At 37.8% G+C, this 26,344-nt stretch overlaps 1 pseudogene; it reads right to left on the reverse strand.

Moving 5' to 3' along the window:
* Positions 1 to 24,221: 24,221 nt before the first annotated feature.
* LOC101021941 lies at positions 24,222 to 25,559 on the reverse strand (annotated as a pseudogene).
* Between the last annotated feature and the right edge of the window lie 785 nt (positions 25,560 to 26,344).

Here is a 26,344-nt window from a genome sequence, read left to right on the forward strand (position 1 = left end):
ATTTACTTCTGAGACAGGGTCTCACTGTATCACCCAGTGGCATGACCATGGCTCACCGCAGCCCCCACCTCCTGGGCTCAAGTGATCTTCCCATGTCAGTCTTCCAAGCAATTAAGACTAAAAGTGCATGCCACCATGCCTAACTAATAATGTCTTGTTTGTAGTGAAATAGTCTCACTATGTTGCCCAGGCTGGTCTTAAATTCCTAAGTTCAAGCAATCCTCTTGCCTGGGCCTCCTAAAGTGCTGAGACTACAAGTGTGAGGAACTGTGTCCAGCCTCAGGTGCTCATTTTAAAATACTGGTTGACTTTCCTCTAATATCTGGAACAAGACAAGGGTGTCCACTTTCACCAGTTATTCAACATAGTACTAGAAGTCCTAGTTAATGCAGTCAGACAAGAGAAAGCAATAAAGGACATCCAGATTGGAAAGGAAGAAGTCAAATTATCCTTGTTTGCAGATGGTATGATCTAATATTTGGAAAAACCTAAAAACTCCACCATGAAACTATTAGAATTGATAAACACATTCAGGAAAGTCGCAGTATACAAAATCAACCTGTAAAAATCGGTGGCATTCCTATACTCCAACACTGAACAATCTGAAAAACAAATAAAAAATAGTAATCCTGTTTACAGTAGTTACAACTGAAATTAGATACCCAGGGATTAACTTAACTAAGGAAGTAAAAGCTCTCTACAATGAAAACTATAAAACATTAATGAAAGAAATTAAAGAGGACACAAAAAAGTAGACTAATATTCCATGTTAACTAATTGGAAGAATCAATATTGTTAAGATGTCCATACTACCCAATGCAATCTACAAATCAAATGCAAGCCTATCAAAATACCAGTAATATTCCTCACAAAAATAGAAAAAAAAAAAAAAAAAACAACCCTTAAAATGTGTATGGAACTGCAAAAGACTCAGAATAGCCAAAGCTATCCTGAGCCAAAATAACAAAACTGAAGGAATCACATTACCTGACTTCAAATTATGCTACGGAGCTATAGTAATCAAAACAGCATGGTCCTGGCATAAATAGCCCAATGGAATGGAATAGAGAACCTAAAAACAAATCCATATACCTACAGTGACTTTTTTTTTTTTGACCAAGGTACCAAGAACATACTTTAGGAAAAACACAGTCTCTTCAATAAATGGTGCCAAAAAAACTGGATATGTATATGCAACAGAATGAAGCTAGACCCCTATCTCTTGCCATACACACAAAAACATCAAATCAAAATGGATTAAAGACTTAATTCTAAGACCTCACACTATAAAACTACCATAAGAAAATGTTGAGGAAGCTCTCCAGCACACTGATCTGGGCAAAAATTTCTTAAGTAATACGTCACAGGCAACCAAAGCAAAAATTTACAAATGTGATCACATGAAGTTAAAAAAAACTTCCGTACAACAAAGAAAACAATCAACAAAGTGAAGAGATGACTTACAGAATGGGAGAAAATATTTTCAAACTACACACCTGTATTAGTTCATTTTCACATTGTTATGAAGTAATACCTAAGACTGAGTAATTTACAAAGAAAGAAGTTTAATTGATTCACAGTTTTAAAGGGCTCAGGAGGCCTCAGAAAAACTTGCAATCATGGTAGAAGGGGAAGCAAACATATCCTTCTTCACGTGGTGGCAGGACAGAGAAAAATGAGAGAAGTGCAAAGAAAAGGGGATGAAAAGCTTCTCACAAAACCATCAGGTATCACGAGAACGCATTCACTATTATGAAAACAGCACAAGGAACTGCCCTCATGATTCAATCACCTCTCACAAGATCTCTCCCCCAACATGCGGGGATTACAATTTGGATTACAATTCAAGATGAGATTTTAGTGAGGACAAAGAGCCAGACTATATTCTTTCACCCCTGGCCCCTCCTAGATCTCATGCCCTCCCATTTCAAAACTCAATCATGCCCTTTTAACAGTTCCCCAAAGTCTTAATGTATTCCAGCATTAACCCAAAAATCCAAGTTCAAAGTCTCATGTGAGGCAAAGCAAGTCTCTTCTGCCTATGAGCCTGTAAAATCAAAAGCAAGTCAGTTACTTCCTAGATATTACTTCCTAGATACAATAGGGATACAGGCATTAGGTAAGTACATCCAATCCAGATTCGAGAAATTGGCCAAAACAAAGGGGTAACAGGCCCCATGTAAGTCCAAAATCAATACAGTAGTCATTAAACCTTAAAGTTGCACAATGATCTCACATCCAGGTCACGCTGATGCGAGAGGTAGGCCCTGATGGCTTGGGCAGCTCCACCCCAGCTCTCATGGCTATCTTTGAGTGTCTGTGACTTTTCCAGGTGCACGGTACAAACTGTCAGCAGATCTACTGCTCTGAGGTCTGGAGGACTATGGTCCTCTTCTCACAGCTCCACTAGGCAGTGCCCCAGTGAGGACCCTGTGTGGGGGTTGTGACCCCACATTTTCTTTCTGCACTGCCTTAGCAGAGGTCCTCCATGAAGGCACTGCCCCTGCAGCTGACTTCTGCGTGGACATCCAGGCATTTCCATACATCCTCTAAAATCTAGACGGAGTTTCCCAAACCTCAATTCTTATATTCTGTGCACCCGTAGGGCCAATGCCACATGGAAGCTGTCAAGGCTGGGGGCTTGCAGCTTCTGAAACAACATCCTGAGCTACACCTTGGCCCCTTTTAGCAATGGCTAGAGCAGCAGAGACCAGACTGCCCGGGAAACTATTTTTCTCTCCTAGGCCTCTGGGCCTGTGATGGGAGAGAATGCTGTGGAGGTCTCTGACATGCCCTGGAGACATTTTCCCATTGTCTTGGTGATTAACATTTGGCTCCTTGTTAAGTATGCAAATGTCTGTAGCTGACTTGAATTTCTCCCCAGAAAATGAGTTTTTCTTTTCTGTGGCATTATCAGGCTTCATATTTTCTAAGATTTTACGGTTTGCATCTTCTAAACGCTTTGCTGCTTAGAAATTTCTTCTGCCAGATACCCCAAAGCATCTCGCTCAAGTTCAAAGTTCCACAAATCTCTAGGGCAGGAACAAAAAGCCACCAGTCTCTTTGCTAAAGCATAGCAAAAGTCACCTTTGCTCCAGGTCTCAACAAATTCCTCATCTCCGTCTGAGGCCACCTTGGCCTAGATTTCATTGTCCATTTCACTATGAGGATTTTGATCAAAGTCATTCAATAAGTCTCTAGGAAGTTCCAAACTTTCCCACATTCTCCTGTCTTCTGAGCCCTCCAAGTCTCTAGGAAGTTCCAAAATTTCGCACATTTTCCCATCTTTTTCTAAGTCCTCTAAACCGTTCCAAAGTTGCTTCCACATTTTGGGGTATCCTTATATCAGCACCCCACTCTACCAGTAACAACTTACTGTATTAGTTCATTCTCATGCTGCTATGAAGAAATATCCGAGACTAGGTGATTAACAAAGGAAAGAGGTTTCATTGACTCACAGTTCTGCAGGACAGGGAGGCCTCGGAAATCTTACAATCATTATGGGAGGGGAAGCAAACAGGTCCTTCTTCACATGGCAGTAAGAAGGAGATGAATGAGAGAAGTGCAGAGCAAAGTGAGGATAAACCCCTCACAAAACCATCAGATCTCATGAGAACTCACTATTACAAGAACTGCACAGGTGATTCAATCACCTCCCACAAGGTCCCTCCCTCAACATGTGGGGATTACAATTCGGATTACAATTCAAGAAGAGATTTGAGTAGGGGCACAGGGCCGGAAAAATGGATAGATGTGATTATATCAAGTTAAAAAAATTCTGCACAGCAAAGGAAACAATTAACAAAATGAAGAGACAACTCACAGAATGGGAAAAATATTTTCAAACTACTACCATCTTATAGGGGGTTAAGAACCAGCACAAACTCTACAGGAAAAATGTTAAAGGTCTGGTTAAAAGGTAGGCAAAAGTGCCAGGCTTCATGGCTTATGCCCGTATTTCCAGCACTTTGGGAGGCCGAAATAGGCAGATCACTTGAGGTCAAAAGTTTGAGAGCAAGGCAGGCAGATCACTTGAGGCCAAAAGTTTGAGACAAGCCTGGCCAACATGGTGAAACCCTGTCTCTACTAAAGATACAAAAGGTAGCTGGACATGGTGGTACAAGTCTAATCCCAGCTACTCTGGAGGCTGAGGCACAAGAATCTCTTGAACCCAGGAGGCGGAGGTTGCAGTGAGCCGAGATCATGCTACTGCACTCCAGCCTGGGTAATAGAGTGAGAGTCAGATTCTGTCTCAAGAAAATAAAAAGTAGGTGACATATTTGAGTAGCCCTTTCTTAAAAAAAACATAAGTGGCAAACAGGTATATGAAAAGGTGCTCAACATAATTGATCATCACAGATATGCAAATCAAGACCACAATGAGATATTGTCTTACTCCAGTTAAAATGGCTTTTATTCAAAAGACAGGCAATAACAAATGTGGAAAGGGAATCTATGTACGCTGTTGATGGAAATGTAAATGAGTACAACCACTTGAAGAACAAGTTGAAGGTTTCTCAAAACACTAAAAATTGAGCTACCATATGATTCAGCAATCCTACTACTGGGTATATGCCCCAAATAAAGGAAGTCATTATATTGAAGAGATTTGCACTGCCATGTTTATTGTAGCACTATTCACAATAGCCAAGATTTGGAAGCAGTCTTAGTGTCCATCAACAGATAATTGGCTAAAGAAAATGTGGTACCTTCAGCACCGTAAGATAGAGTGAGAAATAAATAAAAAAATGTTTAAAATGAAAATATGCCACTTATACACAATGAAGTAATATTTAGCCATAAAAAATAATGAAATACTACCATTTACAACAATATAGATGCAACCGGGGGTCATTATGTTAAGTGCAGTAAGTCAGGTACTGAAAGACAAACTTATGCTTTCACTTATTTATGAGAGCTAAAAATTAAAACAATTGTACTCATGGAGATAGAGAGTAGAAAGATAGTCATCAGAGACTGGGAAGAGTAGTGGGGAAGTTGAGGGGAGGTGTAAATGGTTAATGAGTACAAAGGAAAAAGAAATAATAAGTAATACTTAGTAGTTGATGGGGCAACAGGGTGATTACAGTCAATAATTATTTAATTGTATATTTAAAAATAACCAAAAGAGTATAATTAGATGATTTGTAACACAAATGATAAATGCTTGGTGGAATGGATATCTAATTTTCCATGATGTGATTATCACACTTTACACGCCTATACCAAAATATCTCGTGTACCTCATAAATATTTGTACCTATTACATGTCCACAAACATTAAAAATAAAAATTGAATTAGAATAAAATAAACTAAAACACTTGCTGTGTTCCATTTTCACTGCATCCACACCAACATCTATTATGTTTTTATTTTTTTATTATGGCCATTCTTGCCATAATAATGTGTAAGGTGGTATCACATTGCGGTTTTGATTTGCATTTCCCTGGTCATTAGTAATGTTGAGCATTTTTTCATATGATTGTTGGCCACTTGCATATCTTCTTCTGAAAACTGTCTATTCATATCCTTAGCCCACTATTTGATTGGGTTATTTGTCTTTTTCTTGCTAATTTGTTCGTGTTCCTTATAGATTCTGGACATTAGTTCTTTGGTGAATGTATAGATTGTGAAAATTTTCTCCCCCTCTGCGGGTTGTCTGTTTACTCTTCTGACTATTCCTTTTGCCATGCAAAAGCTCTTTCTTTTAGTTAAGTCCCACCTATTTATTGTTGTTTTTGTTGCATTTGCTCTTGGGTTCTTGGTCATGAAATCTTCGCCTAAGCCAATGTCTAGAAAGATTTTTCTGATGTTAACTGCTAGAATTTTTATAGTTTCAAGTCGTAGATTTAACTCCATGATCCATTTTGAGTTGATTTTTTATAAGGCGAGAGATGAGGATATAGTTTCGTTCTCCTATATATGGCTTGCTAATTATCCCAGCACCATTTGTTGAATAGGGTGTCCTTTCCCTACTTTATGTTTTTGTTTGCCTTGTCAAAGATAAGTTGGTTGTAAGTGTTTGAGTTTAATTCTGGGTTCTCTATTCTATTCCATTGGTGTGTATGCTGTGCTGCCTCCAGATTTGTTCTTTTTCCTTATTCTTGCTTTGGCTATGCTGGCTCTTTTTTGGTTTCATATGAATTTTAGGATTTTGTTTTCTAGTTCTGTGAAGAATGATGCTGGTATTTTGATGGGAATTGCCTTGAATTTGTAGATCGCTTTGGTAGTATGGTCAGTTTTGAACACTTCTACACTGTTGTTGGGAATGTAAACTAGTACAACGTGTATGAAATCAGTGTGGAAATTCCTTAAAGAACTAAAAGTAGAACTACCATTTGATCCAGTAATCCCACTACTGGGTATCTACGCAGAGCAAAATAAGTCATTATATGAAAATGATACTTACACATGCATGTTTATAACAGCACAATTCACAATTGCAAAAATATGGAACCAGCCCAAATGCCCATCAATCAACAAGTGGATAAAGAAATTGTGGCATATATATATATATATATATATATATATATATATATATATACTCAGCAATAAAAGGAACTTGGATGGGATTGGAGACTATTATTCTATGTGAAGTAACTCGGGAATGGAAAACCAAACATTGTATGTTCTCACTTATAAGTGGGAGCTAAGCTGTCAGGATGCAAAGGCATAAGAATGGATTTTGGGGACTCTGGGAGAAAGAGTGGGAAGGGGGTGAGAGATAAAAGGCTACAAATTAGGTTCAGTGTATACTACTTGGGTGATGGGTACACTGAAATCTCACAAATCACCACAAAAGAAATTATTCATGTAACCAAATACCTCCTGTTCCTCAAAAACCTATGGAAATAAACATTTAAAAAAGTTATGCACAATTGATAAATAAAAGAAAAATAAAATACTTGCTGTGTATGTGATGAGTATGAGTACATGACTGTTTCATTAGTAGAACAGAATCCCTCTGTAGAAAATGAATCTATATTACTTCTTAGGTTTATGTAATGAATGCAAGAGATGATACCTCTAATACACAAAGAACAATGCCAGACACCTGCCATTAGTATGTCACTAACAGTATTCATGATTAATTAATTCTGGACTGGTTATTTTCTAGGTTCTTCATATGTAGTCAGCCATCTTCTTAGAAACAATTGGAAATAAGCGGAGAATGCTTTTATTTTATTCCACTTTAAGTGTCCTTATTTTCCTAGGGAGTCCGTCACCAGAAATAGCCTTAGCTACACTCGAAAATACTCTTGGGAGCCTAGTATATATAAAACAAGTCTCTGGTCTGTAACTCCTCCCCTAGTGCCCTTTGTTTGCCCTCTGTTTCTATCAAGCCCTTATTACTAAATGTCTCACACCAGTTTACAAATTATTAGGTCTTGTCATCTCGTAATTTATGGAGCAGACGAAGTTTTATCTTCCCCCAAATAGGGCCCAGTTGGGACCTCTGGTCGATTCATTACTGATCAAAACAGTGTTGAACACTCTTTTTACCTGACTTTTATATGACAATTACGCTCTTCAATCGTTCTCGATCTTAGTATAATTCCTATTTTATTTAAGGTCATCCGGCTTATTTACAATTCCTTGCATTCATCTTTCCCAAATTTTACTGAACAAAATACTTGAGTATACTTTATAGACACATATATACTTATTTATTATAATAAATATTATCCTGCTATTATTATACTCACCCAATTTCATCCAACAGATACCCTTTCCATTTTCCTTGTTTGACCCTTTCCTCCCAATTACATGGTTTTGAAATATTTGCTTTCGTTGCAGATTCCAATGCCCTATCATGACCTAAATGTCATTGTAACATCAACTTCTTTCTCAAGCCCTTTTCTGAGAGCAAATCCTCATCATCTCTTTTCTTGATTTGTGAAATAATGGCTGGAATGTTTCTCACAATTCCTTTTTCTCCTGTCATTTATAGAGTTACCAGAGTTACCACTCTCTAATATGAAGATAATTTATATGTAATTATGTAATGGGTATTGAGAGGCTTTTCTTAGATCTTGATTACCTGCAGAAAAGTATCAGATTTGCAAGGTTTCCAAAAGCCTCCACAATCTTCCTAACTATAGTTACAGCCACATCTAACCCTACATCTTTTTGTAGTAAGTGTTTTATTCATATTCCATACTTCTACCAATTCTATTCCCTCTGCTTAGGCTATTCTTTACAAGTTCTCAGTTATCCTTCAAGGTCTAGTTCAAAGATGATTTTTTTTTTTTCCTTATGTTGTTCTGCATGATTAAAACAGAGCAGAATTCATATTTTTCTTACATTTCCTCAGGTAGCCCCACACCTATGTCTCTATTATGGCAATTTTGTATAGAAAGGCATGTAAATAAAGGGCTTCCTAAACAGATTGCGAGAAACTTAATTGTTGCACCCTCCAGAGTGCCTAGTGTAGTGTTATGTCCATAGAAGTGCACAGTAAATATCTGCAGAATTCATTAAATGAAATCACTTGCATCATGCTCTTTTAAATCATACAAATAATTAATCCACATTACACCGACTTATTCTTTATCTTCCTAGGGATTTCCTAGTTGTGTAATAAGGCAAGGTAAATTCTATATTCCTTGTTTTTGGGGTTGTTTCTCATACTCATTAGTGAATCTAGAAGCATGAACTCCCTTTCTTATTCTCATTTATAAAATGGGGATATATTGGTACCTACCTGATAGGGTTATTGTAAAGATTCATTAAGTCAACATCTGTAAAATACACTGTCTGGCACACAGTACACCATATGTATTAGATATCATTGCTTATACATGTTACAATCTAAATATAAAATACTTGGTAACAATATCAAAGTTAGTTTTCTAACTTACTTATTAGATAAGAGTATACTAACTGAGATTAACAGATCAATATTAGCTATTTCATGGGACAGCAATGTAAATACTGAAACATAGATTAAACTGTAACTTTTTGAAAAACCTCACAATGCAAAATATATATTGAAAATAATAATAATAGACGTACCAGGAATTTTATATGTGCCTTCTCATTGCCCTGAAAACAAACCATAATAAAAATGTCATTATTATTGTATCAATTTCTGCAAATGAGTAGAGTAAATAATTGATCCAGCATTATACAGCTTGTAAATTGAGAAAGGATATTGAATCTTGATCCAACAGGCTCAACAAGGTATTTATTTAACCATGAGTGATGTATTTCCATAGAGTGCTCTGACTTTGAAAATGTCTTTGCTCTTACTATTCACTCTCTGTAGTATATTTTCTTCTGCTCACCACGTATCAACATAATACTTATTTGAAGGCCACAGTAAATGAGACTCAGTGTACGAAACCTCCTGTAGTCCTCTACAAAAGTAACTTTTTCCATCTCAGAAATTAGATACTAGTTTACCTTTACCTTTTAGAGCACTTATAATTTTCAACCTTAGGTTATTATTATTAATACATGTATTTTTTCTTGTCCATCTAATCTCTTAGATTGCTTGAGAAAAAAAATCTATATTCTGTGAAGTCTAAAATACCTAAAAATACTTAGCACAGTTCATTGCACACAGTAAGTGTATAACTTTGAGGTTTTCTGTTTTTGTTTCTCGTGTCCATTTTATTAAGACACGTGCCTAATATCAATTTTCTTAGTTTATTGGGGAGGCAAAGGGAGTGTACTGAGCAGTTGTTTTCATTATATAGCTGTGTACATATAGATCTGATCAGAAGGTTAAATGTTTTTGAAGGCAGTTAAACACTAAACAGTTTTTGGACTAATCCCATTTTCTTTTGATGTGCATGACTATCCTAATGCTAGTGCTAAGAAATAAAATTTGGTTTCCAGAAATTTTGGTTCCAGCAAATTGAGAATTTACTGTTGTGGATGCTACTAGGAAATGAGTTTTAATTCCTGGTGGAAACGATGCAATTTTTCTATTTTAGAGTTGTATACATTCTAAATACACATTGAAAGGCAATCATTAAGTGTTAAATTATTTTATCATTGGCCTGATTTTCTGGACCAACACTTCTTAAACACACAATATTAAACCACCAAATTGAATTAGCAAACTCAAAAAGTATCAATGGTCCCCTAGAGTTGTACCCTATATCCACTGATTTCTCCTGAACTTATAACTCGTAAAGTTTAAATAATCTGTTTGACAGTTTTCTTCAGCCATTCAAATAACTTTCAAAGTTCCCGAGTATAACAGATCTGTAAAGAGCACTTTCTATATGCCCAAACACATTTCTTCTTGATGGCTGCAAACTAGAAACCCGTTTTCAGGAGTGGTTGCTTAAAAATGGAAACACAATGCTCACAAATCTCTCATGGTATTGGCTGTTCAAATGTGCTTTAGTTAGAAGTCTTTTAAGCTACATATTTCTTATAAGATAATACCCTGCTTTTAAAATTAGGGAAAAGTTCTTGCAGAATTCTTAATTAAGAACTCCACTTCTACAGTTTAAGCAAAACACCAAAAAACAATTTCACTCCAGATATGACATCATTGTACAACCCTCTGATTTGTCTCTTTGTGCTACTCATTGTAGTCATTTCATGTTCTATTTTAACATTTTTTTTATCTGTAAAAATGTTGGTCTTAAACCAAATGTCTTGAGCTAACAGATATACACTTTAATGAAGGAGCATCTAGACTTGTTTAAAACGCGAAAATAGTGTAATAAATCATTCCTACTAATTATAGCACCATCAATTATTATTATTATTATTACTTTTTGTTTTTGTGGGTTTTTTTTGTTTTGTTTTTTTTTTTGAGACGGAGTCTCACTCTGTCGCCCGGACTGGAGTGCAGTGGCGCGATCTCGGCTCACTGCAAGCTCCGCCTCCCGGGTTCACGCCATTCTTCTGCCTCAGCCTCCCGAGTAGCTGGGACTACAGGCGTCCGCCACCTCGCCCGGCTAGTTTTTTGTATTTTTTTAGTAGAGAAGGGGTTTCACCGTGTTAGCCAGGATGGTCTCGATCGCCTGACCTCGTGATCCGCCCGTCTCGGCCTCCCAAAGTGCTGGGATTACAGGCTTCAGCCAACGCGCCCGGCCCATCAATTATTTAATCACTGATGTTGTTAACATTGTGATATGCTTACATATAAAAGAATTAATGTATTTCAGTTGGTAAACTCTTTATGGTAAATTATAATCCTTTCAATCAGTATGATTACTAATTGTGCAAATTAATCTAGAATCTGAAAATAGAAGACAAAGTGCAAATTTAGTCTGGGGCGGTTTTATGATATCATCTTCCACATGGAAAAGCTCCTATTCTATGGAACTGTATGTAGGCAGTTTTGCCAGCAGTTTCATATTGTACCATACAGCGTTGTCAACATTTCAGATATTCTTGGTTATTTTAAAGGTAATAACTAGAATGCACAAAACCCTAAAGGGCAAGCAAATCTTGTAAAAATGCTATTTGTAATGTAATATAAATTCAGTGCATTAGTAATAATAATTGAGAAAGCTTTCTTTCATTTTTAATTGCTATCTGCTCATCATTATTATCATCATCCAAGAATAAATGAAGTCTGCTGTGTATTATTTTCAGCCGAAAATGGTAGTAAAGAGACAAATTCAAGAAGCTTAACTTAATATAAGTGAATAGAATTTCATGCATACAAAGGCATAAATGCAGCCAAAATCACAGATAGAGATGAGATATATTTTTTGAGAAGCTTACTGAGCTATTTGATTGAAAATAAGAGTTGTTTTAGAAGAGGTTTCTTTTCAATAACTTCCTTAATTTTTCAGTTTTGGATTGCGGAAACCATTTATCTATTTTTTTGTCATGCTTCCTATCTTTCATAGGTACTAATTCAGTTACTTTAAGGTTAGAAAAAATTTAGTTAATTTAATAACTTTTGATCAGTGTGGTACGTTTTCTTTCCAAAGTTCTTTACATTCTTTAGCAGAAATCAAGATGAATCAAAGGTTAATACTTTTCAGGACTTGAGATTTGGAACACATCAGTGTGCAAATAACTGATATATTGATGTGTCTGTCTGAAGTTAAAACCAGGAAAGATTTACATAGGAACACTAACCATGCATCAATTAATTACTAAATTTAAATATAAATTTTTAACCTCTGATTATTTTATAAAGTATATTTGAATTAGCTTTAATTAATTGCAGCCACTAACAAATCTATTCAAGAAGTTGATTTACAGCTTTTAGGCTTAACAATGTAGTTACAATAAAAACTAAATGAGTGATAAATCAAGTTTATGTTTCCCAAATTCAATCGTTACGAACACTGAGATGTTCTATTTGTCTCCTTATCATGCAAACATATGCTTTTTCCTTCTCATTAAATTCAGTGGGTTGAAAGTATATATTCATATATCATATTCCTGAAGTCTGAAGTTACCCCTTAACCAGTCAGTTTCCTGTAATCTCAGCTCTTCCACTTAGCCAAACCTGCTGTTACAGTCATCCCTGGCCTCTAATCACTTGGGCTCTTCTTAGTCTATTAGAATATGGAACCTATTTGACTTTATTTCCCTCCCAGGCCATCCTGGACCAATCTCATGGTTAATCATCTCAGTGACTTTCTCCCTACTACTTTCCATCTATTCAGTCCCCTTCACCTTCTGCTGATGACCTCTCCTTGGCAGTGCCAAAATGTTGACCAATCTAATCATCTCACTTCTCCCTGGGCTGAGAAGTGCTGCTGGAAAAACCTCATGTTCTCTTTAATTATATCTATTATACATTTACGATAGCAGCTCTGCTTAAGCACTGAAGCAACTCAGCAATTTTTCTTTGTTTGACCTTTCTTTCTCAGCCCCCTTCCTTATCCACGTAGCAGCTGTTTTAAACTTTCAAAACTAACTTCGAATCTTCAACCGTATCTTCAACCCAGGCAAGTCTCTCTCACAGCACACAATATAATCTCTTTTCCTGAGACAATAATGGTCAGCCAAGACGGACTTTTTAGAACCTATAGGACTTTCATTACAAGCAGTGAAACTTAATGTATGGAATTTAAAAATATATGCAGGAGCTTCGTGTAATCCCAGGATGGAATGTTGACTGACAAAATGATCTAACTATACTACAAAATTATGAAACAATCTCACTGAAGGAGGTGGAGGGAAAAGGTGCTGACCTAAATAGCTTTGTAAATCCGAGGAGTCTAAAAGGCCAGAAACAAAAGAAACTGTACGTAGACACTGTAATATACTTGATAAAATAGCTTGCCATAGATTTACATAAGTCTGTTACTGCTATACATATATGTAGAATATGAACAATTAATCAAATTAATGATAGATTGCAGGAGATACGCATCTCACTATTTGAGTGGAAGGTTACAGATAAGAGAGAGAAGGGTAGAATGAACTATGAGGTAATGTATTGCAGATTGAGATATCACTGTGAGCTTATGTCTAGCTTAATCTAGATATAGATGGTTACATAGAAATTAAATATACATATGTGTGTATACAAATACATACACATGCATACAAGTGTACATATACACACACATACAAGTATATATATACACACGCATACACATATATACAAACACACACACACACATATACATATATCAAGGACACATATATTCTTCACTCCATTTTCCTCTGAGTTTTGATATGAGGAAAACTTTCCTAGGAAGAACAATAGGAGGAGCATATTCTAGACAGAAAGAACCAATATTATTGAATATTGACATCATAATCTTCCTTTATTCACCTCCCATCATCTCATCAAACTGCCATAATCTAATTTCTAGAAACACTGTTCTAATAAACATTTTCTTTCAACGATCACTTATTATTTAGTCATTACCAGATTTCATGAATTATTGTTGGTCCTAAATCCACCTAACCTCTTAACTTCATTTGGCAGTACTGATTATCCCTGTGTGTATGTGTGTGTGCCTCTGTGTGTGTAAATCCTAGTTTATCCATTGTTAACAATTTTGCTTATTTTTCTTTGCTGTAAATAAGAATGTTTACAAAATTTTGAGCATATATTCTCCTTGAAAAATAATATCTCATTGTCTGGACTCGAAAAATCACCCACTTTCTTATCATTTCCTATTTAGGTGGACAAAGTTCTTATAGTGAGAGAGGGTTTTCTAATTTTTCCAAATTTAGGGAGACTTTTTCTTTAATCAACAAATTATCAAATATATTAAATAAAATCAGAATGTCTTAAGTTATAAAAGAGCTGGTGTAACTTTGTTATAGTGTGATAATTTTAATATGAACATAAATCATATATTTGAATTATCAGATTTTTATTGGCATTGGCTAACATAATTTGGAAGAATTAGTATATCAAATAAGGTGTAGAGGGATGCTATCCCACTCTCGACAATGTCATAACAGCATTCATTTAACTTCATAAAAAAGAAGGTCCATTTGCCCTCTCTCTACAACTATCTAACAAGATGAGCCCGATATTAAGTTCTCTATTTTGCTCTTTTGTAGACTAGAAATTATTGCACAGAAATATGGCATACTTTCTCTGTATCCCTGAACTAATCAATGCAAATAATTTTCTCAATGACTGTAGGCTGATGGGATTACATACTTACTTTCTTTGCCATAAGTGTGTCCTGTACTCTTTCTGGAATGATAAAACCTGAAACCCTTAATCTCCATTAGATTATTCCTACTCTTCCTCACCATCACTAGACACGATGGGAAAAGAAAGGATGTTACCAGTGCTTTCATTTTAATTCTATCTGGTGAGTTGTTATCCTTTGTGTAGTGTCTATTTGGTTGGAATAAAAACAATATGTTGATTTTTCCTTCTAAATTAAGAAAGCAGTCTTTAGGGAGATAAATATTTCTATCTATCCTTCTATTCATTTTTTTGCATACCTCTCCTGATTATTTTATCTTTTTTCCTAATATTAAATATAATGTCTTCTTTCATTTTGTCATATAGCACTTGCAAACTCAATATGTCTAAACCAAATATTTTATTTCTATTCTTCCCACCCCAGCAAAACAAAACTGAACCATACAAAACAGTCTTTTGTCTCATCTCTTCCTATTACATCTAATTGCTACACCATGTTGAGCAAATTTGTTGCTTTGATATAAGATCTGTTTAAGGACAGGGTATGGTACTGAGTCGCCACTTAGCAAACATGACCCTTGTGGGTTTATGGGTGTAATAAGTGAAAACAGACACTGAGTATCACAGAGAATATTATATAAGCCTTGAAAGGCACTTAATGTCTCAGGAATAGGAGGTGCAATGTTTTAAATATAGTTCACAGGAGTAAGTTTTTCTTTTCTTTTTTTTAGAGAAGGGGTCCCCCTATGTTGACCAGGCTGGTCTGGAACTTCAGGACTCAAGCGATGCTCTCATCTCAGCCTCCCAAAGTACTGGAATTACGGGCGTGAGCCACCATGCCTGGCCCACAGGAGCAAATTATAACAAAAGTCTATACATTTCCAATTCTCCGCACATTGCTACATCATTGACAATCATGACTCATTTAAAACCATATCCTATTACTATAGTATCCTATGTAGCACTGTGGTACCTCGATTATCATTTTGATTCTTCTTGCCTTCTCTAAGTGATCTTCCAGTGCCTTGTAATAAAGTGGGTTAAGTCTATATCCCTATCCCCATTAACTTTGAGCTTGAGCTAAGCAATATAATAAATAGTAGCAGATATTATATGAACAGAGTCTCCACATGTGTGTGCATAGTTTGTGCTGACTTCTTGGATATCTGCCAGCTGTGAGGAGAATAGCAGGACTGGGTAACTGCTAGTCCAAGGAAAATGAAGATGCATTGAAAAAACCTGAATCCAACTCAGCTTGCAGCTCAACTCCACTACCTCATAAGCCTGAAGCAGAGATGCCCCAGATAAACTGCAAATCTGTGGACATTTTATATATATATACACACATATATATATGTATTATATATATGCTATATTACTTTATTTTTCTGAAATTTTTACATAATTGGGGGAAAAATGGTTGATACTATTGATGCTATGATATATATTGATAATATAGTATGCTATATTATATATATATAACATATACAAGCTAGATTATTACTTTTCTGAATTTTTCACATAATTGTCAAACTTTATTCAATGTTTAATTCTAATTAAAATTTTTCTGTTTACCATGCATATACAGGAAATTGAGCAAAGCTAAAGTGTCCAGATACAATTTTCATAAAGTGAATATATCCATGTAGCTGTGTAATTGAAATTTAACATAAGAACATGAGGGAAAATAAGTCTGTATGTGCACAATTCTTAAAGATTCTCAAGTTTCTTAAGGTCTGAGCCTGGAAATGAACAGATTGTCATTTCTAACATGTTTTAACCTTTCTGTTAATTTCAGGGGTACATGTGGCGGTTTGTTATATAGGTAAATTGCCTGTCGTGGAGGTTTTGTGTACAGATTATTTCATCACCCAGGTAATTAGCATAGTACCCAATAGGTAATTTTTCAATATTCAGTTTCCTTCCATCCTTCACCCTTAAGTAGGCTCCAGTGTCTATGGTTGGCTTCTGCTGTATTTGGTTTTTTGCTCTTGTGTTAGTTCACTTAGGATAATGTCCTGTGGCTCCATCCATGTTGCTGCAAAGGTCATGATCACTTCATTTTTTACGGTTGTGTAGTATTCCATGGTCTTATGTGCACTCTATTTTCTTTATCTAGTCTACCATTGATGGGCATTTAGGTTGATTCCATGTCTTTGTTATTGTGAATAGTGCTGTGATTAAAATACATGTGCATGTGATCATAGCAAAGCAATATATATGCCTCTGTGTATATATCCAATTATGAGATTTCTGGGTCGAATGGTAGTTCTGTTTTAAGTTCTTTGAGAAATCACCAAACTGCTTTCCACAGTGGCTGAACTAATTTCCATTTCCACCAGCAGTATATAAACATTCTTTTTCTCAGCAATCCTCCAGTATATGTTATTTTTGACATTTTAATAACATTCATTCTGAATGACGTGGTTTTGATTTCCATTTCTCTAAAAATTAGTGGTGTTGAGCAGTTTTTCATAAGTTATTGGTGCATGAAAAAATAAAGAAATAAAAAAATGATTGATACTATGTATAGAAAATAACTTTGGGTGTGCAGATAAGCAGTTGGGACTGATTGGAAGAAAACAGACTAGTCTGTATGTCTTTTGAAAAGTGTCCATTCTTGTCTTTTGCCCACTATTTAATAGGATTTTTGTTATTGTTGTTAATTTGTTTAAATTTTTTTTAGATTCTGAATATTAGGCCTTTGTTAGATGCACAGGTTGCAAATATTTTCTGCCATTCTGTAGGCTGTCTATCTACTCTGCTGATAGTTGATTTTGCTGTGGAGAAGCTCTTTAGTTTAATTAGTTCCACTTGTTTTTGTTGCAATTGCATCTGGCATCTTTGTCATGAAATATTTGCCAAGACTTGTGTCCAGAATGGTATTTTCCTAGGTTTTCTTCAAGGGTTTTTATCCTCTTCTATTTTACATTTAACTCTTTAATTCAGCTTGAGTTGATTTTTGTATATGATGTAAGGAAGGGGCCCAGTTTCAATCTTCTGCATATGACAAGCCAGTTATGCCGGCACCATTTACTGAATAGGGAGTCGTTTCCCCATTGCATGTTTTTGTTGACTTTGTTGAAGATAAGATGGTTGTGTATATGCAGTTGTTTTTGTTTTTGTTTTTCTGGTCTTTCTAATCTGTTGCATTTGTCTACATGTCAGTTTTTGTACCAGTACCATCCATGTTGTTTTGGTTATTATAGCCTTGTAGTATAGTTTGAAGTCAAGTCATGTATTGCCTCCAAGGTTTTTTTTGTTTGTTTGTTTGTTTTTGCTTAGGATTGCTTTGGCTATTTAGGCTCTTTTTTGGTTCCATATAAGTTTTATAATTTTTTTTTCTAATTCTGTGAAGAATGTCATTGGTAGTTTGTTAGAAATAGCATTGAAATTGCTTTGGACAGTATGACCATTTTAGCAATATTGATTCTTCCTATCCATGAACATAGAATGTTTTTTCCGTTTGTCTATATCGTCTCTGATTTCTTTCAGCAATGTTTTGTAATTTTCATTGTAGAGATCTTTCACCTCCCCAGTAAACTGTATTCCTAGGTATTTTATTTTTGTTGTGGCTATTGTGAGTGGGATTGCGTTCTTGATTTGGTATTCAGCTTGGATGTTGTTGGTGTATAGAAACGCTACTGATTTTTGTGCATTTACTTTGTATCCTGAAACCTTGCTGAAGTTGTTTATCAGATCTAGGCTTTTGGGCAGAGACTATGGAGTTTTCTAGGTATAAAATCATGTTACCTGCAAACAGGCATAATTTGACTTCTTCTCTTCCTATTTGGATACCTTTTATTTTTTGGTCCTACCTGATTGCTCTGGCTAGAACTTCCAGTACTATGTTAAATAGGAGTGATAACAGTGGACATCCCTGCTTTGTTTGGGTTGTCAAGGGGAATGCTTCCCGCTTTAGCCTATTCATACGATTGGCTGTGGGTTTGTCGTAGATGGCTCTCATTAATTTTAGGCATATTCCTTCAATGCCTAGTTTGTTGAGGGGTTTTAACACAAAGGGATGTTGAATTTCATCAAAGCCCTTTTCTGCATCTACTGATTTGATCAAGATTTTTTGTTTGTTTTTTTCTTCAGTCAGTTCTGTTTATGTGATGAGTCACAGTTATTGATTTGCATACATTGTACCAACATTCCATAATAATATTTTGTCAATGTGAACCAAAAGCCTCTCTTCAAAATGAATGATTTAACAAATGAATGAATGAACAAAAGAAACAAACAAAAAACTTCCATGTTCTGTGTGATGGTTGATACTGAGTGTCAACTTGATTGGACTGAAGGATACAAAGTATTGATCCTGGGTGTGTCTGTGAGGGTGTTGCCAAAAGAGATTCACATGAGTCAGTGAGCTGGGGAAGGCAGATCCACCCTTAATCTGGTGGTCACAATTTAATCAGCTGCCAGCGAATATAAAGCAGGCAGAACAATGTGAAAAAGAGAGGTCGGCCTTGCCTCCCAGTCGGCATCTTTCTCCCATTCTGGATGCTTCCTGCCCTCAAACGTCAGGCTCCAAGTTCTTCCGTTCTGGGACTTGGACAGGCTCTCCTTGCTCCTCAGCTTGCAGATAGCCTATTATGGGACCTTGTGATCATGTAAGCTAATAATAAACTCCCCTTCATTACATATATGTGTGTGTGTGTGTATATATATATACATATAAATATCTCCTATTAGTTTTGTCTCTCTAAGAGAACCCTGACTAATACATTCTGTAATGTATTAAGTTTGTTCTTATAAACATGTGCGTGTAGCCCTCTCCCAAGGTGTGCATACTCCCTATGCCAACTTTCGATATGGTCATTAAGGTCAATGGTCACAGAAAATCCTCTCAGTGGATGGAGCATAAAGCAAAGAGAAAAGTAAATTAGACAAAGACATGCCTGTTAGCATAATTAAGGTCTATTAATGAAATATCTTCAACCCAGAGTAGAAGATAATCACAATAAATGGCCAGTACAATTTGATTGCCAGCGACTCCACTATAGCTTCCTCTTTTGATTTTCCAAATATTTAAATATTCAGAGTTCTTGTCATAATAAGTTGACCCTGCCCACAACAATTGTGTGTGTGTGTATGTGTGTGTGTGTATGTGTGTGTGTGTGTGTATGGTGAGGGGGAATGGGTGTGTGTGTGGTGACAGGGGATGGGGTGTGTGTGTGGTGACAGGGGATGGGGTGTGTGTGGGGTGGGGGAGAGAGTGTTTGTGTTTTGGTATGGTGCAGGAAGATACTGTATTTCCTTCCAAAACAACAATTTATTATTAATTAAGTCCTTATCATGTATCAGAAACCATGTCAAATTGGAAATAAAATGATAGAAGAGATGCCATATCTAGTCTTGGCATGGTGGCTCATGCCTGTAATCCCAGCACTTTGAGACACTGAGGTAGGAGGATTGTTTGAGATCGAAAGTTTGAGATCAACCTGTGCAAAATTGCAAGGCCCCATCTCTGAAAAAGAATAAATAAATAAAATTAAAAGATTATCCAGGTTTGGTGGTACATCTATAGTCTTAGCTACTTGGGAAGCTGAAGTGGAAGGATCACTTGATCCCAGGTTTTTTGGTCTGTAGTGAGATATAATTGTGCCACTGCACTCCAGCCTGGACAGCAGAGTGAGACTTTGTCTCAAAACAAAAAAGGATGCAAATTTTGAGAGAGGTAAAGGAGCAATTGAAGATGACATGTGCAGCTTTTCCTGATATCTCTTTGAACTCCTCATCAAATTCCTTCTCTTATAAGCAGCATTCTAGAATCACTGGATTTAAGAAGTGTTTTGTTTTTTTCTTTAGTAGTGCTTTAACCTTTCATGAATATCATTTTCTTCATCCTCTGCTATGTGTATCAGTGGAAGAAGGCTGAAACTCATGAAACTTGGTAGTGTACTACTCAGAGTGCTTAAATAACTCTTGGTTACCAATATTCTTGGTGATGAAGTATGCTGGAGACTGATATCTTGATTATGTAGCAGATCAGTTCTAAGTGGCTACTGTTCTTTATCTGTATACTCAAGATCTGCTCATTTACTCCCTTTGTGTTCATCTGTGGGTGGAAACCAGCTGCAGGAGTTAGGGAGCAGTGGGTATGTGGGTCACACACTACTACCTTGTTTGTTGCATCAAAGACCTGGGCAAGCTCAGGCAGATAAAGGCCTGGAACTCCTGTTATACCTGTTGGTGAGAGCAGCAGGTCATGCACTAGCAAAAAGAAAGGGAACTGTAACTCATTTGCTACAATCTTGTGGAGTCAAATAAATAAAGGCATGTTTACTAATAGCTTAGCCAGAAAGTGAAAGGATAGAGTAATACCACTCATTGTGGCTGATATAAAATGGATGGCATCCCTGCACATTGGTGTGGTCAGTTTGGGTTTAAGAGGCAGAGGTCACACAGAACCTTGTGGGCAGACTGTATAATAGGTCTCATCTGAGTTCTATAGGTAAATAAAGAGGGTGGCCTTGGAAACCCTGATCATAGTATTGAATACTTTGCTTGATGAAACCACTCTGAATGTGTTTATGATGTGTTCATAACTCTCCTCATAAATCTTGCTAATAAGTAAGGTACTGCATTGTAGCTGGTGTCCCTGGACTGAGCCTGACTCTGTGTTCCCACCCAAATCTCATCTCAAATTGTAATCCCAACATGTAGGGGAAGGGGCTTGATTGGAGGTGACTGGATCACAGGGACGATTTTCCCTGTGCAGTTCTCCTGATAGTGAGAGGGTTCTCACTAGATCTGATGGTTTTAAAATGGAGTTTCCCCTGCACTCTTTCTTTCTCCTGCCGCTATGTGAAGAAGATCCTTGCTTCATCTTCCAACATGACTATAAGTTTCCTGAGGTTTCCCCAACCAAGCAGAACTGTGAGTTAATTAAACCTCTTTTCTGTTTATAAATTACCTGGTCTCAGATAGTATCTTTATAGCACTGTGAACATGGACTAATACATACATGATGTCAGCTTTCCATTTTCTTTATTATTTTCTTTCCATTCCAGGATAATCATTACTAAAAATTTCTTTTTTTTGTTTCAGAATTTGATTTGTTATTCATATGTTTTCATTGATTTAAACATATTTTGTGCAATTTCTACAGTGCATCAGAAAAACAACACAGAGGGCAGTAGCACTCTCTCAGTCCAACCTCCAGTCCCTGATGCTGGGGGCAGGACCTATACGACTGGCAGAGGTACCATGCCATTCCATGAAGTGCCACCCAAAAGCCTTCTGTGGCACTCTGGACCACTGACTTTTCCAGAGTCCACATTCAATGCAACGTGAGCACAGGCTTCTAGGGAGAATGGTAACAGGCCAAGAAAAGAAACCCCACATTCTTTTGCCTGCAAGGCCCAGGGCCAGCTCCCTCTTACATAGGGCCCAATTTCCTTCTGATCACAGAGTTGGTCTTGATTAAGACAAGATGCAGATCTGGCATGGAGGATGTGGCCAGGTAAGGCAGCCAGGTTCCCTGTTAGATCCCCAGACTCTCCTGAGCACCAAGTGGGGAGCATTACCAACAGGTTTGTGTAAAGATGTCTACAGACAGCCATGCGCACCTGGATCCCCTACTGGCTCCTACAGTCAGGGCACAGATAGTCTTTCAAACATTGTTCCCAAGGCCAGGGTCTAAGTCAGCTGCATGGGATTGTCAAGGCTGAGGAAAGCAGGTGAACTGTGCCTTTGTCCATAGGGCACAGAAACTCTTCTTGTCTGCTGGGTGGCACTCATGGAATGGCCATCTCTCTGCCAGTCATCTCAGTAATCACAGGTGACAAGCAGACTCCTGGTGGCTGGACTGGAAGGAGACCAGCCTGGACCAGCTGACACATCTCTGCTCCAAAGCTGGGTAAGCAGAATATACACAGCCCTGGTCCTCATTCCCTTTCTTTGGTTGTTCTTCAAACCTTCGAGATAGTTTCTTTTTAAGTTGGTTAACCAATCTCAAGGTGCCAGAACTGTGAAGTGTTCAGTGGCACAGGACATATGAACACAGCTGCGCCTCATCCCCAGATGGCACCCTTCTTACTTCCTCCTCAGGCCGTTCTTTGATGTGCACTGGACTGGGCAGGGACTGGGGGACAGTTTGAAGACCTCTCTCCTTTGGGACCTGTCTTTCTCAAGAAGCCATGAAGAAACTGGCCTGAGACAAGTCAGGGAGTAAAGGGAAACCGCCAGTTAGGAGGCAGAATACAAGTCTTATTACTTCCACCAATCAGCAGTGGTAGCGTAGAAATAAATCCAATAACTAATATCCTGTCCTCTTGTAAACCAAGACTCACCCCAGAACCCTCACAGACACCCACTCAGAAGATAAACTCAACTCTTAAGTCAAAAGAGTTGGGTGAAAGCAATTAAAACAAAAGGAACAAATTAGATGGTTGGGACCAAGGACTCAGGAAACAAAGCTGGTAAGTTCACCCATAGAGCACTTACAGCTACCAGCATACACTTAAGCCATGTGGATCACTTTTTAATAAGAGTCAACTTCTTATTAAAATATAAATGCTAAGACTAGCTCTTCCTGCTTTTGCTTGAGAGACAGACAAGCTGCAGCATGGCAGGGAGCAGAGAGGTTCCCCGGGATTGTGCGCAGAACTGCTGGGAGGTGTAGAGCAAAAACCTCCCTTCTGGGAGAACTGTTTGGAGGTTTGCAGCCACCCTACAGCACTGGTGGGAGACGAGGAAGAAGGTTTGGCAAAAACCCAAAGGAAAGGTGTGGTTTCTGTCTGTTCCAGCACTGTGAGCCATCCAGTTGCCCTCTAGCACAGTCTTGGCTCCTGGGAGTAAGCAACAGCAAGACAGCTGAGTGTCTGGGTCTATGCTAATTCAGGCCTGGATTAAAGGTTTCTGACATGAGAGGATCTGGGGCTCTGCTACAAGGATTGGTTTTCTTGTTTGTTTGCTTTTTCTGATGCAGAATAGGGAATTACAATACAGCAAGGTGTCAGGGAAGGAAGGGACTGTCCAATCCTGCCACCAGCAGATGCTGGAAGGGAGATGCTCCTTCCCAGGCCTCCCTGGCATTAAGAAGGTACGAGGGGCACTCACTCTTCCTGACTGTGCTTCTCCTTGTGGGTAGGAAAGACCCCAGGGCGGTGGCAAGCAGAAAGGGAGGGATCTTAAAGGTGCTGCTCTCCACTGGCTTCTCTAGCTTTTCCTGCACCCCACTGCCCAGGTTTCCTCCCACAAGTCTCAGACAGTGCTTCGTTTGACTGCCTCTGACTTTTGAAGCTCTGAAAGCTCTGTGTGTAGGACTCGCTAGAAAGCCGCTGGTGGGAATGGGCCATCTCATCTCAACAACCATAGGTGGCATCTGGACAAGGTGCAGGGGACTCTAGTCTTTCAAGACCTGAGTCAGATTTAGGATCTGACCCAGCATGACAGTAATCTGCTTATCAAACTGGTCCTTGGCAAAACTAGAATTTTTTTTTTTTTTTTTTTTTTTTTTTTTTTGAGATAAGGTCTCACTCTATTGCCCAGGCTACAGTGCAGTTGCCTGATCTTGGCTCACTGTAACCTCTACTTCCTGGGCTCAAGCAATCCTCCCTCCTCAGCCTCCCAAGTAGCTGGGATTACAGGCATGCACCATGATACCGGGATAATTTTTACTCTTTGTTTGTTTGTTTGTTTTTGTAGAGACAGGGTTTCCCCGTTTGCCCAGGTTGGTCTCCAACTCCTGAGCTCAAATGATCTGTCTCTCAAAGTGCTGAGATTACAGGCATGAGCCACCACACCCAACCCAGGAGCTTTCCTGAAGAGTTCACATAGGTCCTCTTCCAAGTCCTTGAAGTTAGGGTTGGATATCTTTGGAATGATCAGATCTTTGAACTCCTAAGAGAATGGGACTTTTGTCTGAGACAGCCAGGCCTAGTGCAAAGGATATTCCCTTCAGGAGTCAGGGTGCTTTGGAGGGAAGGCCAGCCCATTGTCTATGGCAGCCACCTTGATAACAGTCTCCTTCACCACCACCCAGTCTGTGTGCTGAGAGTCAGAGCTATCCTTTGGACAGTCACATTTACCAGTTGTCATTGCCTCTGTTAGTGTCGCAGATGATGTGATCCAGCACCACCAGTGGCTGGAACTGCAGTAGTAGTTGCTGTTTGATATTCTCAGGGAGCGGTTCTGGTTCAATACGCCACAGCCAATAGTCTACATCTTTGTAGCCTTCAACAAAGAGCTGGAAAGAGCCAACCTTTGGTGGGTTGCCCGATGGGGTTAAACCACTGCCCAACGTTTGACACTTTCTCTAGCACAAGCTGCTTGCCCCGGACATCACTCTGTCAATGGCACTATAGTTGAATGTCTTACTGGCCAGGTATACCACCTTTGTGAGGAGCACAATCTTGCATTCTAGTTTTCGGTCCACCAGGTCGCCCTCTGCCTCTGAGAGATAACCCTGGTTGAGGACAAGGTATGCACCACGGCCAAAACAGCAAGGACGGCACAGCTTCTGCAACCACCTGGTCCACTTAGGATTAAGTTGCCCATAGGGGCTCTTCATTCTTGGGTTTGAAGACAACAGTGATCTTTTATTTACTGGCAAAAAAAAAAAAAAAAAAAAGCAAAATGCATATATTCATATTGTTAAGTCTTCAGAATTATTGTCTTATCCAAAGCGGCTAGCAAGAGGCCTCAGTTACTGGTCTTCTCTGTCTCTGCTCCCCCGGAACCCCAACCTCTGAACAACAACGAAGCAGTAGCAACAGGCTCACAAGTCATGAGTTCATTGTAACCCTCCAGACACCTGTGAGGGTCCTTGACAAGTAGCTTCTGCTGGGGCCCTGGTAGATGGGGCTTGGGAAAGATGCCGCGCTTAATAGCCAGTTCTGCCTGCCACACCATAGCCTCGAACTCAAGGTCCTCCAAGAATTCATTCAGCTCCTGGTGGGCCTGAGCATTGTGCGCTGCCTTGGCAAACCCTGGACCTGCGCCACCATGGTTTGGAAATGGAAAAATTCTTCCTGCAGAAATACTGCTCATGTTTTTGGCCACTGATGACATTATTTTTTTCTTGCAACAATCCATTTTGTACTACAGTACCACGTTAAAACAAAATGAGTCCACATATACACCTGTATAACACATCCTTTATGACATTAATATAACATTTATCCTGTTGTTGTTCGTAAATTCAAAAATTCTCTGAAGGCTTTTAAGCTATTTTAAGTTCCCTGTTATTAATGCTGTGTCCATATTTTCTTCTCCAGTGGTTATCTGTAATAAAGACTTTTTTTTCAATTGGATGAAATTAATTTCCCTTCAGTAATTTTTTAATATAAGTTTTTTGGATTAGAAAATACTAATTTTTATTGTTAACAATTGCATTTTAGGTTGAAAAATATTTACTAAGTAAGAAGACCTAAAAGATTGTTAGGGAGAAGATGAAAAACATATCCTATTAAGAAACAAATAAAATTACATATAGTCATTTCTGTACTAATAATATCAAGTACAAAGTATTCTTATTCATTGATGAAAACAAATTTAAAAATTCTCATGATGGTACTTTAGCATAATCAGTTATTGTTTCTCTTTCAGCATAATGAATGGTTAAACAAACTTCACAAATTCAAAGTTCTATTTTCCCCATTGTTTTAAATAATGCCATTACTCTGTACGTAAAATTATTTTGGAATTTTAAATAAATCCTAGAAGAATATGCAATAATAGTCCAAAAGACACCCAAGTTTAATTAATGTGGGGAAAATTTGATATGTAAGCAAACCCAAATATGTACATAAAACTAATAGTTTTCAAAATGTGCT

The sequence above is a fragment of the Papio anubis genome, chromosome 17, assembly GCF_008728515.1.
Source record: "Papio anubis isolate 15944 chromosome 17, Panubis1.0, whole genome shotgun sequence".
NCBI lineage: Eukaryota > Metazoa > Chordata > Mammalia > Primates > Cercopithecidae > Papio > Papio anubis.